This window comes from Anguilla rostrata, chromosome 1 (genome assembly GCF_018555375.3).
Source record: "Anguilla rostrata isolate EN2019 chromosome 1, ASM1855537v3, whole genome shotgun sequence".
NCBI classification, from domain to species: domain Eukaryota; kingdom Metazoa; phylum Chordata; class Actinopteri; order Anguilliformes; family Anguillidae; genus Anguilla; species Anguilla rostrata.
Genome location: NC_057933.1, coordinates 1,340,941 through 1,352,500, shown reverse-complemented (window position 1 = coordinate 1,352,500; position 11,560 = coordinate 1,340,941). Strand labels below are relative to the sequence as shown.

The 11,560-nt window shown below is 52.8% G+C and overlaps 1 protein-coding gene across 2 annotated transcripts in view; it reads left to right on the top strand.

Annotated features, from left to right (window-relative positions):
• LOC135257268 (receptor-type tyrosine-protein phosphatase U) overlaps positions 1–416 on the top strand; it is a 159,080-nt gene extending 158,664 nt beyond the window's left edge. For both annotated transcript variants that reach the window (XM_064339870.1, XM_064339959.1), the window contains one exon: positions 1–416. This exon is cut by the window's left edge and continues 2,700 nt beyond it. The gene's annotated coding sequence lies outside the window, so the exon portion shown is untranslated.
• Positions 417–11,560: the final 11,144 nt, after the last annotated feature.

The following is an 11,560-nucleotide window of genomic DNA, read 5'->3' as shown; positions in this document are numbered from 1 at the left end:
ACGTAGATCTGAACGTTACCCACTCCCTCTCTTTTTTGCTGTTTCTCCAGCGCTGCTGTTCCCTGTGCTGTTGTTTGCTGTGTCTATCCTGGCGTTGCCATGGCAGTGTGGAATGCTGTGTACTTTATCATTCCGCAGGTGTGTCATTTGGGCCTGTGCTCACCTGGGCCAGGTGAGACCTCTTCCCTTTCTGTGTGATTCCCAGCCAGTCGAACAAGAGATTACTGCTCTTCTCCTCCTCCCTACCCCCCCCCCCCCAAAAGGAAATGTTGAGAACACCTGCTGGGTGGGAAGCTCGTGGCTTGGGAACAGGTTGAAGGGAAGGGCAGGAAGATGTGCGTGAGGGGGGGAGGGGTTTTTATTTTGTTCTTCAAATTAAGAAACAGCAACCAATAAAAAATGATGTTGTGAGTGTGTGCCGGGCTCCTGTGGTTTGTGCTGTGACGTGTGTCATTACTCGGCCGATGCGTATGAATTCATATACACATTAATATGAGAATGTCTGCTGAGCAGATCCAGCCACGTACCCCATCCAGGCTCCTCATTCTTCCAGCTGTTCAAAGATGGGGTCCCCAGCCCTGGTTCCGGAGAGACGCAGGGTCCACTGGGGTCCCCAGCCCTGGTTCCGGAGAGACGCAGGGTCCACTGGGGTCCCCAGCCCTGGTCGCCCAGAGACAGAGGGTCTGGCGGAGCATGGCTCTATGCCCAGTTATCCCCCCCCCCCCCCAGCGCTGGAGCGTCTCTGTGACTGCAGCTCAGTCAGCCGTCCCACAGCAGCAGCAGCAGCAGCGCTCAGTGTGAATTACAGGCTTTAAGGGGTCAGCGGCGGGCTAGTCATTAGCATTAGCTCCACACGCCCCGCATGCTCAGAGCTTCTCCCGCCGCTCGTCCTGCGCTGCTTCTCCCGCCGCTCGTCCTGCGCTGCTCGCCGGGCCTCCATAAATGAGCGGCTGTCCGTGCCGAGGGCGCTGTGGAGGCTGATAAGAACACTGTGTAGGACATAATCCCCGATGAGGCGGTCGGCTATCGGGGAATAATGACCTCCGCAGAGGCAAAGCACCTCCGCAAAAAGGTCATTATTTCCCGATAGCCGACCGCCTCGGAGGGGATTATCCTGCTTACCATACAGCTTATTACATTACACAACGGCTACCAGCAATGCTTGCATATTAGTTACTTTTACTTTTACTGAATTTTATCGACTCAATCAGCTGAAATTTAAATATTCTATTGTGGCCCTTGTTTTAGCATTCAAGCCAAACTCAGGTTTCTAGTTCTGTTCGGATCGCTGTTAAGCAAAAACCTCTGATCATTAATTCCAAGGTTCCACAAAAATAATGATTCTATCAGGAAAAAAATGTTCCTTCTCGTTATACAATTGGCACCAAGTTTTTGTTATTTTTGAAATTAAATAAGAAAATTGCCATAACAATAAAATGTATCTCCCTAGATCTGTCGTACTGGGTTTGGTCACACAGTGTAGAGAGAACCGCGTTCTTGTCCCTCTCTCCCTCTCAGCTAACCTTCGCTTTTTGCTAGGATTTGCCTTCACTGTTACCTACTCAATATTAAAATTCATTTGGGCTTTAGGTCAAAATGGTCTCACAGCATGCTTACCTATTTGGGAGTATTGGCTAATGGGCCACAAGGCAAGTTACCACTATCAAGCTATAGTGGTATAATATGTATCTGTAGAAAATGTAATAACGAACTCTCTCCTGAGGTCGATGGCGTGACACTAACTGGAACAGCTGTAAACTGAAGCGCTGCATCGACAGCAGAATAACAACAACACTCTTTTTTTTTTCTTCCCCGCCTCTGTATTCCTGGCTCACTGCCGCTCTCCCGACACTGCCAGTGTCATCCACATTCACTTCCTGCCCAGCATCTGATTCAGCCTCACACCTCATGCGACGTGGCTGACACTAGGAGAGTTTTAGCTTTGCCATTGTAGGTCTGACTGAATGTGCTGTATGGCTAGCCAGCATGAGTCGTACAGTCATTACTGTAATGACGATTAGATTTGCCGGTTAACACAAGTTTGTATGCTGGCAGATGATTGGTTTTCTGGAGTGAAAGTGACGACGGTCACATTGGCAGCTGCAGCTCTTTCATCTGAGCGATATGAGGAGCTCTGGGTTAAAGGGTCCGTTACCCATAGCAACGGTCATTACACAGGAACGTCTGACCGCGGAATGCCTGAAGTGGCTTTTGCGAAATGCCTTTTGTGATCCGAGGAGCGGTCCTTTTGCGGTTGGCGGTATTAATCCGCTAACTGGCCAGGCTGTTAAAGGGGCACCAGAAATGATGATGCCTGTCAGAACGCACCCCCACCCCCCGGCCCCCCCGTGGCGGAGCACCACCCCCCGGCCCCCCCGTGGCGGAGCACCACCCTACAGCCTCTCAGCCTGCAGTTAGCACCACTGACAGGCTGAATTATTAAAGCCTTTGCAACGTGATCCACTGTTTGAGCTGAGCGAGCAGGCAGATTAATTAGGGGAGCGGGAACACCCCCACCACCCCCGACCGTCCCTGTCCGCTGGGGACCCCTGGAGTGGAACAGGGTCAAACCGGACCCCTGACCCGGTTCGATACCGCCCTGCCTCCGGAGAGCTCCCCTTTACGAGCGTGAGATTGATTTCGGCGTTCAGGCAGAGAGCACACTGTCTCCGAGCAGCGTGTCCTGTTTCTGGCGCGTTGTCAGCGAGCGGAGCTGCAGAAGTCTCTCTCTGAAAGGGCAGGATCGTGGGCTCACACAGGCTCATGCAGCATGTCTGGATTAGGATGCCTGCATTTCTGCTTTAATGTGTCTAGAGTCTGTGTGTGTGTGTGTGTGTGAGTGTGTGTATCTGCAGGTGAGTGTGGCTGCAGGCAGGTGAGTGTGTATCTGCAGGTGAGTGTGGCTGCAGGCAGGTGAGTGTGTATCTGCAGGTGAGTGTGGCTGCAGGCAGGTGAGTGTGTATCTGCAGGTGAGTGTGTGTGAGTGTGAGTGTGTGTATCTGCAGGTGAGTGTGGCTGCAGGCAGGTGAGTGTGTATCTGCAGGTGAGTGTGGCTGCAGGTGAGTGTGTATCTGCAGGTGAGTGTGGCTGCAGGTGAGTGTGTATCTGCAGGTGAGTGTGGCTGTAGGTGAGTGTGGCTGCAGGCAGGTGAGTGTGGCTGCAGGTGAGTGTGGCTGCAGGCAGGTGAGTGAGTGTGGCTGCAGGCAGGTGAGTGTGGCTGTAGGTGAGTGTGGCTGCAGGTGAGTGAGTGTGGCTGCAGGTGAGTGTGGCTGCAGGCAGGTGAGTGAGTGTGGCTGCAGGCAGGTGAGTGTGGCTGTAGGTGAGTGTGGCTGTAGGTGAGTGTATCTGCAGGCGGGTGTAATCCTGTCTGGGTTCTGCAGGCGGTTGAGCTGAGCGGCGCTTGCAGTCTCAGGCTCTGGTAATGAGCTCTAATTGCGGCGCTGAGATGTTGGCTGCAGCAGAACATTCCGGATGGAAATCCCTCAGCAGACCAATTAAAAACCTTGGGGGGGATCCATCATCTGAGTCTCTATCCTCTCCTTCTCGCTTTTCTTCCCTTTTCCTCTCCTCCTTGCCCTCCTCATCCCTTGTTCCTGTTGTCTATGCCAGGCTAAGATGAAAACACATTACAGCGTATATAAACTACAACACGAAACCAATACTTGCAAATTCATAAACTAATAATTATTAGATTTAGAATAGTAATTGATATCACCACAAATTACAGTTTTTGAACCTTAAAGTTCACAGATGTCCCTCAGGCTGAGGCAGGTAGCTACAAATTGTGCAGCCAAATTTTGGCAGCACCTTTCCTCTCCCAGGAGAATTAAAATGTAAAAAGTTTGTGCAGCTCTGTCTCTACCTGCTCTCCATTGCAGTGGGAGTGCAGCCTCTCCGCTGAGTCTCTCTTCTCTCAACTCTCTCCTTCCCTCTCTCTCTCTGTCTCTCTCTTTCTTCATCTCCTTCCCTCTGCACAGCACACTGTTCTTTCTACTGATACCCCTGCTGTTCTCTTCACTGATACCCCTGCTGTTCTCTCTTCTTATATCTGTTGTTGCTGGTTCATAATAGACTGAGTGTGTGTGTGTGTGTTTGTGCACGTGCATGTGTGTGCGCGGCTGTATGCGTGTGTGTGTGTGTGCACGTGTGTGTGTGTGTCTATGTGTGTTTGTGTATGTGTATGTGTGTATGTAAGTGTGTGTGTGTGTGTGTGTGCACGTGCACGTGTGTGTGTGTGTCTATGTGTGTTTGTGTATGTGTGTATGTAAGTGTGTGTGTGTGTGTGCACGTGTGTGTGTGTGTCTATGTGTGTTTGTGTATGTGTATGTAAGTGTGTGTGTGTGCGCACGTGCGTGTTTGTGTAATAAATGCGCATATATAGACCTCATCTGTTTACTCTGGTTTTTCGGAGGGCTCGTGTTTTAATGAGCTACGAGGAAATAATGCGGGCAGGAGATACAGAGCGATCAGCGCCTTTTATTGTGCTCATTTTCACGTTGTCACAGGGAAAATAAAATCCCCCCCCCCCGTACTCAGGCAGGGCGATGCAGACGCTCGTAATTGGGGACATTAAGGGAGCGGTTTGGGGGGGGGGGGGGGGGGCGCTCATCATGGCATGTCATCGCTTCAGAGGCGGAAATAAATCACAGTGATGGTGCTAATAAACGCGGCATTACCCGCCATCCAGCCCCCAGGGGCCAGCACTGCTGTCTGCAGCCTGGCATTACCCCCCATCCAGCCCCCAAGGGCCAGCACTGCTGTCTGCAGCCTGGCATTACCCGCCATCCAGCCCCCAAGGGCCAGCACTGCTGTCTGCAGCCTGGCATTACCCGCCATCCAGCCCCCAGGGGCCAGCGCTGCTGTCTGGGGCCCGGCGTTACCCGCCATCCAGCCCCCAAGGGCCAGCGCTGCTGTCTGGGGCCCGGCGTTACCCGCCATCCAGCCCCCAGGGGCCAGCACTGCTGTCTGCAGCCTGGCATTACCCGCCATCCAGCCCCCAAGGGCCAGCACTGCTGTCTGCAGCCTGGCATTACCCGCCATCCAGCCCCCAAGGGCCAGCGCTGCTGTCTGCAGCCTGGCATTACCCGCCATCCAGCCCCCAAGGGCCAGCGCTCCTGTCTGGGGCCCGGCATTACCCGCCATCCAGCCCCCCAGGGCCAGCGCTCCTGTCTGGGGCCCGGCATTACCCGCCATCCAGCCCCCAAGGGCCAGCACTGCTGTCTGCAGCCCGGCATTACCCGCCATCCAGCCCCCAAGGGCCAGCACTGCTGTCTGCAGGATTCTCCAAAACCATTCAAACCTTCTCTCCCCATTTTCACTTTATTTATTTATTTGTTTATTTTTCACCATTTTCATTTTGGACTGACCGTTGGAGTTCCTATTTCTGAGTGCAGAGAACTCCCAGCAGGTAGGACGTCATGATTGGTCAGCAGTCCTGATTGGTCAGTGGTGCTCATTGTCTCTGAAAGTGCGACTCGTATGCCTTCCATTCTTGTCTGAGCCCAAGATCACCCTACCTCCTGTATCGGGTTGTTTTCTTAGCCTTTATCTCATTTTTTAAATAAATGTCCTTTTTTTTTTAATGAATCACTCCTTCCTGTGAACTGAATATGCTGAGCCACAGCCTAAGAGGTCAAATGTTCAGCATGTTCAGACCAGAGAAAGAGTTTACTGAATGACACAATAAAAGAACTCATTCACACGTTGCATCTTTCACTAGCTTTGTATATTCATTTCACTGGGGGATTGTAGTCAGTGAGGTTTAGATCTGATTGGCTGGTTGTGACTTATTCGATTTTTGGGTCACTGTCCCCAAAGAGAGTGTAGCCGGTCAGTGACTGTCTAACCCTAACCCTAACCATCTGCACCCGGACAGGAACCAGCAGACAGGCTGGCTATGTTTGGGAGAGTTCACTTCCTGTTCTCTGGTGTACTGAGACCCACAATGCAGTGCGGTGCGTTCCCAGAGGTGACATCAGCGGCACTGGTGGGTGTGATGTCATGACATATTGTTGAAGGTGGCCCTGTTCATGTACTTACTTACGCAGATAATGCTTGGGAACACAGGTGTGTGGGTCGAATGTTGGAGGTAGTCACAGGAAGTATTGCCCTCTCAGTTCTCATTGGCTCCTCAGCTTGCTGTAAACAGCACCCCATTGGTTGAGAGGCATGAATGTGCACAAGGCTTTTTTGTTGCTTCATATTATGCACATGACACCTCTTTAATGAATGTGTACACATTCAGGCAGATTTTAACTGAACTGGTAAACCTGCCTCACCAGCATGTTCCAGCTGCACCCTGTACTCCTGAAGTCCCTCCTGTGGGGGGAAAGCCTGCAGTGCAGAGGGGCGTCACAAAGACGGTTAAATGATGGAAGAAACGGAGAGGAAAAAAAAGGTGCTGTCTCAGAGTGATATGTGCAGGGGACCCCCTTCCGCCCTGATGGAGGTCTGCGGCTTCCCTTCTGCACCCCCGGACCCCCCCGGACCCCCCCGGACCCCCTGGAGCACCTGATCCGCTCAGACTTGCCACGGTTACGTCCCAGAATCCTCTGCTGTCTTGCGTCTTGCGTCAGAATGAGTGACTCGCAGTAAATTGCTTTTGTGCGGGTTTGGCAGTCTCACTGCACAGAGAGGCAGGCTTTTTATTTCACACACACACCTACACACACACACACACCTACACACTTACACACTTACACACTTACACACACACACACACACACACACACACAGAGTCTCACTGCACAGAGAGGCAGGCTTTTTATTTCACACACACACACACACACACACACACACACAGAGTCTCACTGCACAGAAAGGCAGGCTTTTTATTTTTGGGAGGGGGTGGGGTGTAGGGGGGCAGGGGAATGACATTTTTAAATGTTGCCATTCCCCCCCCCCCTCCCCTCCTCTCCCCTCCCCCAATCCCCCCCCCAGCCCCCAACCCCCCCCCCCCCCTCAGCTGCGACCCGGCGAAGCTCATTTCTGAACAGAAGCAGCTTTTCTCTCTCTTCCTAATTTTAATTGGTTCCCGCGCCCCACCTGCGTCCTGGAGCCCCTAATTGAAGCGCATGCCGTCGCATGGCGTCGCATGGCGGCGCATGGCGCTGCGGCGGCGCTGCGGTGGTGCATTAAGCATTCCGCCACTGTGCCAGAGCAGCCGGGGGGTGCCGGGGAGGCAGACATCCAGACACAAACTCTTTAATATTTGATTTTGCAGGTTACGCTAAACGCTGGTCTGTAGCAGCAAAGCCCTGTAAACGCCTCCCTGACTCGTGTTGGGCCGGATTAGAGGAATAATTCATAACTGTGTTTTTTATCCCCCCTCACCCCCCCCCCCCCCCGTTCCTGTCTACCCCCCCTCCCCACACCTCTCCTTCTGAATGAAATGAGGAGGAGGAGGAAGGTCACCCCCTCCCAAAGAAAGAAAAATAAGATGAAATAAACACGATAAATAAGGGAATGCTGGCAGCTCGGATTGGGCAGTTTTCTCCGTCTTTTGCTCCCTCTATCCTCTACCTCTCCTGACTCCCCCTCTGGCTCCCTCTCTCTTTCTCTCTCTTCTCTTCCCTCCCTCTCTCTCTCCATCCTTCACCCCTCTCTCTCTCCTTCCCTATCTGCTCTCCCTCTCCCTTTCTCCATCCCTCACCCCTCTCTCCTTCTCTCTCTTCTCTTCCCTCCCTCTCTCTCTCCCTCTCAGAATGCCGTGCAGGTTTGGTTGGCGAGGGGGGGGGGGGGTGATTCAGGGGTGACTCGGGGCCAGTTCGGATGTGGCGTGTTTCTTGAGTTGTCATGTTGTTCACGCAGGAAAGAGCCATTCTCTGGGGGGGAGGAGGGGGGGAGGTGCGGGGGTGGGGGGGGCAGGCACCTTCACCGCGGAATGCTAATGCGCTAACGCCAGCCCTGCCGCGTGCAGCCACAGCACGGCCAGAAACCCGCCGCGGCAGAGAGTGAGTCAGAGAGTGAGTCAGAGAGCACAGACACCCGCCGCGGCAGAGAGTGAGTCAGAGAGTGAGTCAGAGAGCACTCAGAAACCTGCCGCGGCAGAGAGTGAGTCAGAGAGTGAGTCAGAGAGCACTCAGAAACCTGCCGCGGCAGAGAGTGAGTCAGAGAGTGAGTCAGAGAGCACTCAGAAACCTGCCGCGGCAGAGAGTGAGTCAGAGAGTGAGTCAGAGAGTGAGTCAGAGAGCACTCAGAAACCTGCCGCGGCAGAGAGTGAGTCAGAGAGCACTCAGAACGCCGCGCAGAGATGAGTCAGAGAGTGAGTCAGAGAGCACAGACACCGCACGGCAGAGATGAGCAGAGGTGAGTCAGAGAGTGACCCGTCAGGATGAGTCAGAGAACCCCGCGCGAGTGAGTCAGAGAGTGAGTCAGAGAGCATCAGAACTGCGGCAGAAGTGAGTCAGAGAGCACAGACACCCGCCACGGCAGAGAGTGAGTCAGAGAGTGAGTCAGAGAGCACTCAGAAACCTGCCGCGGCAGAGAGTGAGTCAGAGAGTGAGTCAGAGAGCACAGACACCCGCCACGGCAGAGAGTGAGTCAGAGAGTGAGTCAGAGAGCACTCAGAAACCTGCCGCGGCAGAGTGAGTCGAGAGTGAGTCAGAGAGCACTCAGAAACCGCCGCGGAGAGAGTGAGTCAGAGAGTGAGTCAGAGAGACTCAGAGACCCGCGGCAAATGAGCGAGAGTGAGTCAGAGAGTGAACGGCAGAGAGGAGTCAGCTGAGCAGACAACCCGCCGCGGCAGAGAGTGAGTCAGAGAGTGAGTCAGAGAGCATCAGACTGCGAGGCAGAGTCAGAGAGTGAGTGAAGCGAGCAGAGTACCAGAAACGCCAGAGAGCCCAAGCCTGGCAGAGAGTGAGTCAGAGAGTGAGTCAGAGAGTGAGTCAGAGAGCACAGACACCCGCCGCGGCAGAGAGTGAGTCAGAGAGTGAGTCAGAGAGCACTCAGAAACATACCACAGCAGAGAGTGAGTCAGAGAGTGAGTCAGAGAGCACTCAGAAACCTGCCGCGGCAGAGAGTGAGTCAGAGAGCACTCAGAAACCTGCCGCGGCAGAGAGTGAGTCAGAGAGTGAGTCAGAGAGTGAGTCAGAGAGTGAGTCAGAAAGCACTCAGAAACCTGCCGCGGCAGAGAGTGAGTCAGAGAGCACTCAGAAACCTGCCGCGGCAGAGAGTGAGTCAGAGAGTGAGTCAGAGATCACTCAGAAACCCGCCGCGGCAGAGAGTGAGTCAGAGAGCACTCAGTAAGTAGCGCGGGTAGCAGCAGTTAGGGCTTCTGGCTCTGACTGCAGGCATGCTAAAGATAACGGCAGACGTTATCCTTCCTCTCATTGGATAATGTGTGTGTGTGTGCATGTGTGTGTGTTTGAGGCATGAGTTCAAGTTTAAGGTATGAGTCTGGAGATTTGGATTTGAGTCTGGTGTGTGTCCTCAAAGAGAATCACCCCCCCCCCCCCCCACTCTATTTTTTCTCACTGTAATCTCAGTAATGACCACAACCACAGTAACGGCAGGAGGTCATAGGTCACAGCCAGAGACCACAGTGGATGACAGCGATCATTAAAGTGTTTCCGTTTGGCCGCGCCTGTTACACGTATTCCCACGCAGGAGGAAGTGAGTATACCTGCATATCTGAGGAGCTGAGTATGGCTGTAACTCAGAGAGCGTTTAATGGGGTTCGTCCATCGATTCTTCTGCAGGGAGCAAAACTGGAAAGAAAGGGCCTTTAGGCTGCGCTGCGTCAGCTCAATAACAATGCCTCTTCCTGTTTCCTCCAAAAAGATTTGCACACCAGGTATTTGTGGCCAAACCTGCTGCCAGACCACGAGATGGATTGCACAGGGCTTCTGGAAACAGCCAAATGAGGTAAATCCTGTTTTTTTTTTGGACAGAAGAATGAATGCAGGACCAGTGGCAGGGCAGTTTTAATTCTTGACGGTGGACATCTTTGTGTACAATGAGCTCTACATTAATTTGCAATATATTTGAAATTATTTTCATATAATTTATGCTGTGTATGTTAAGGACGGGATAAAGTCAATATGTAGTTTATTACTGAGACATATGCTGATTTGCAGGAATCGCATAACATAACATAACATAACATAATAACGAAAACAGTGCTCACCTTTTTCCTAACCAAATTCATTTCTTCCTCACAAAATTTTTTTCCTAACTAAAACAAACTTTTTTCCTATTTTCCTAACGGAAGTTATGGACTCAAACCTCTGTAACCAGTTCTGCGGGAACCCGAGTGAGGGAAGCAGAACACCCCCCCCCTCAAAGCCCCCCCCCCCTCCCCCAGCGGGTGTTCAGCCCGGGCCAAACGCTTTCCCCTCAAAGCAGGATGAAGGGCAGAATGAACACACGCTGTGAGCTCATAAATGAGGCATCTTTGCCCCGGGTCCTGACTGCCTGGTGAAGCGAAGAGAACGAGCGAGGCTGAAGCTTTGCCGCAGGTGAGCATGAACACACCTGAGGGCAGGACTGATCACATGACCTGGTCGTCAGGAGCAACGCTCTCCTCTGATCCCAGCAGCAGAGTCCTGGGCACCAGCCCGACCGATCCGAACGACAGGAGAGCCGGTGCGTCAGAGCTATTAGCAGAAGGGTCCCATATTTCAACATTACACACCAGTGATATCAAGACTTAGATCTACATAATGCATGAAATCACAGACCTTCGCTTTAAAATGTTGCATTAAATTGCAATGTGTATTGAGAAATGTAATGGATGGCAAAATATAGCAGCCATTTCCCCTTTGGTCTCATGAGGATATATGAGAGCAGAATGTATTATTGAGTGAAAATCACAGAATGTTTGGATGCATTAGTCTCCTCAGCTTGTGCCTCTGCTTTACACAGCAGGGCTCTAATACCTGCACAGGGTAACAGAGCCTGATGCAGGTGTATCCGTGGTAACGGCGCCTGATGCAGGTGTATCCATGGTAATGGGGCCTGATGCAGGTGTATCCGTGGTAACGGGGCCTGATGCAGGTGTACCATGGTAACGGCGTCTGAGGCAGGTGTATCCGTGGTAACGGCGCCTGATGCAGGTGTATCCATGGTAACGGGGCCTGATGCAGGTGTATCCGTGGTAACGGGGCCTGATGCAGGTGTATCCATGGTAACGGGGCCTGATGCAGGTGTATCCATGGTAACGGGGCCTGATGCAGGTGTGAAACAGGGCCACCAGCAGAGACCTGGCAGAACACAGCAGCAGATTACCGGCTGATAATGAGGGAGCAGAATGAGGGAGCGGTTATTCTGCTCCAGCGCAGACGCTCCCGGGCCGAGCCGGGGTCACACACGCGCTGCGGCCTGATTGCACCGTTTAAAAACCCAAAAGCAGACGCGCTGGCGCGGGATTACTGGAGCTGAGCGACGGATCTGTGAGAAAGCTCACCCCATCTTTCAGCGAGTAGACAGAGGGGCTTTTGGGGTGACCTGGGTAGGGGGAGAGGGGCTGAGGGGGGGGTGGGGGGATCTGCTTTCTGAGGCGAGGAACACACCCCTCATTTAAGGAAAGTGAGGACGAAAGAAAGAAAGAAAGAAAGAAAGA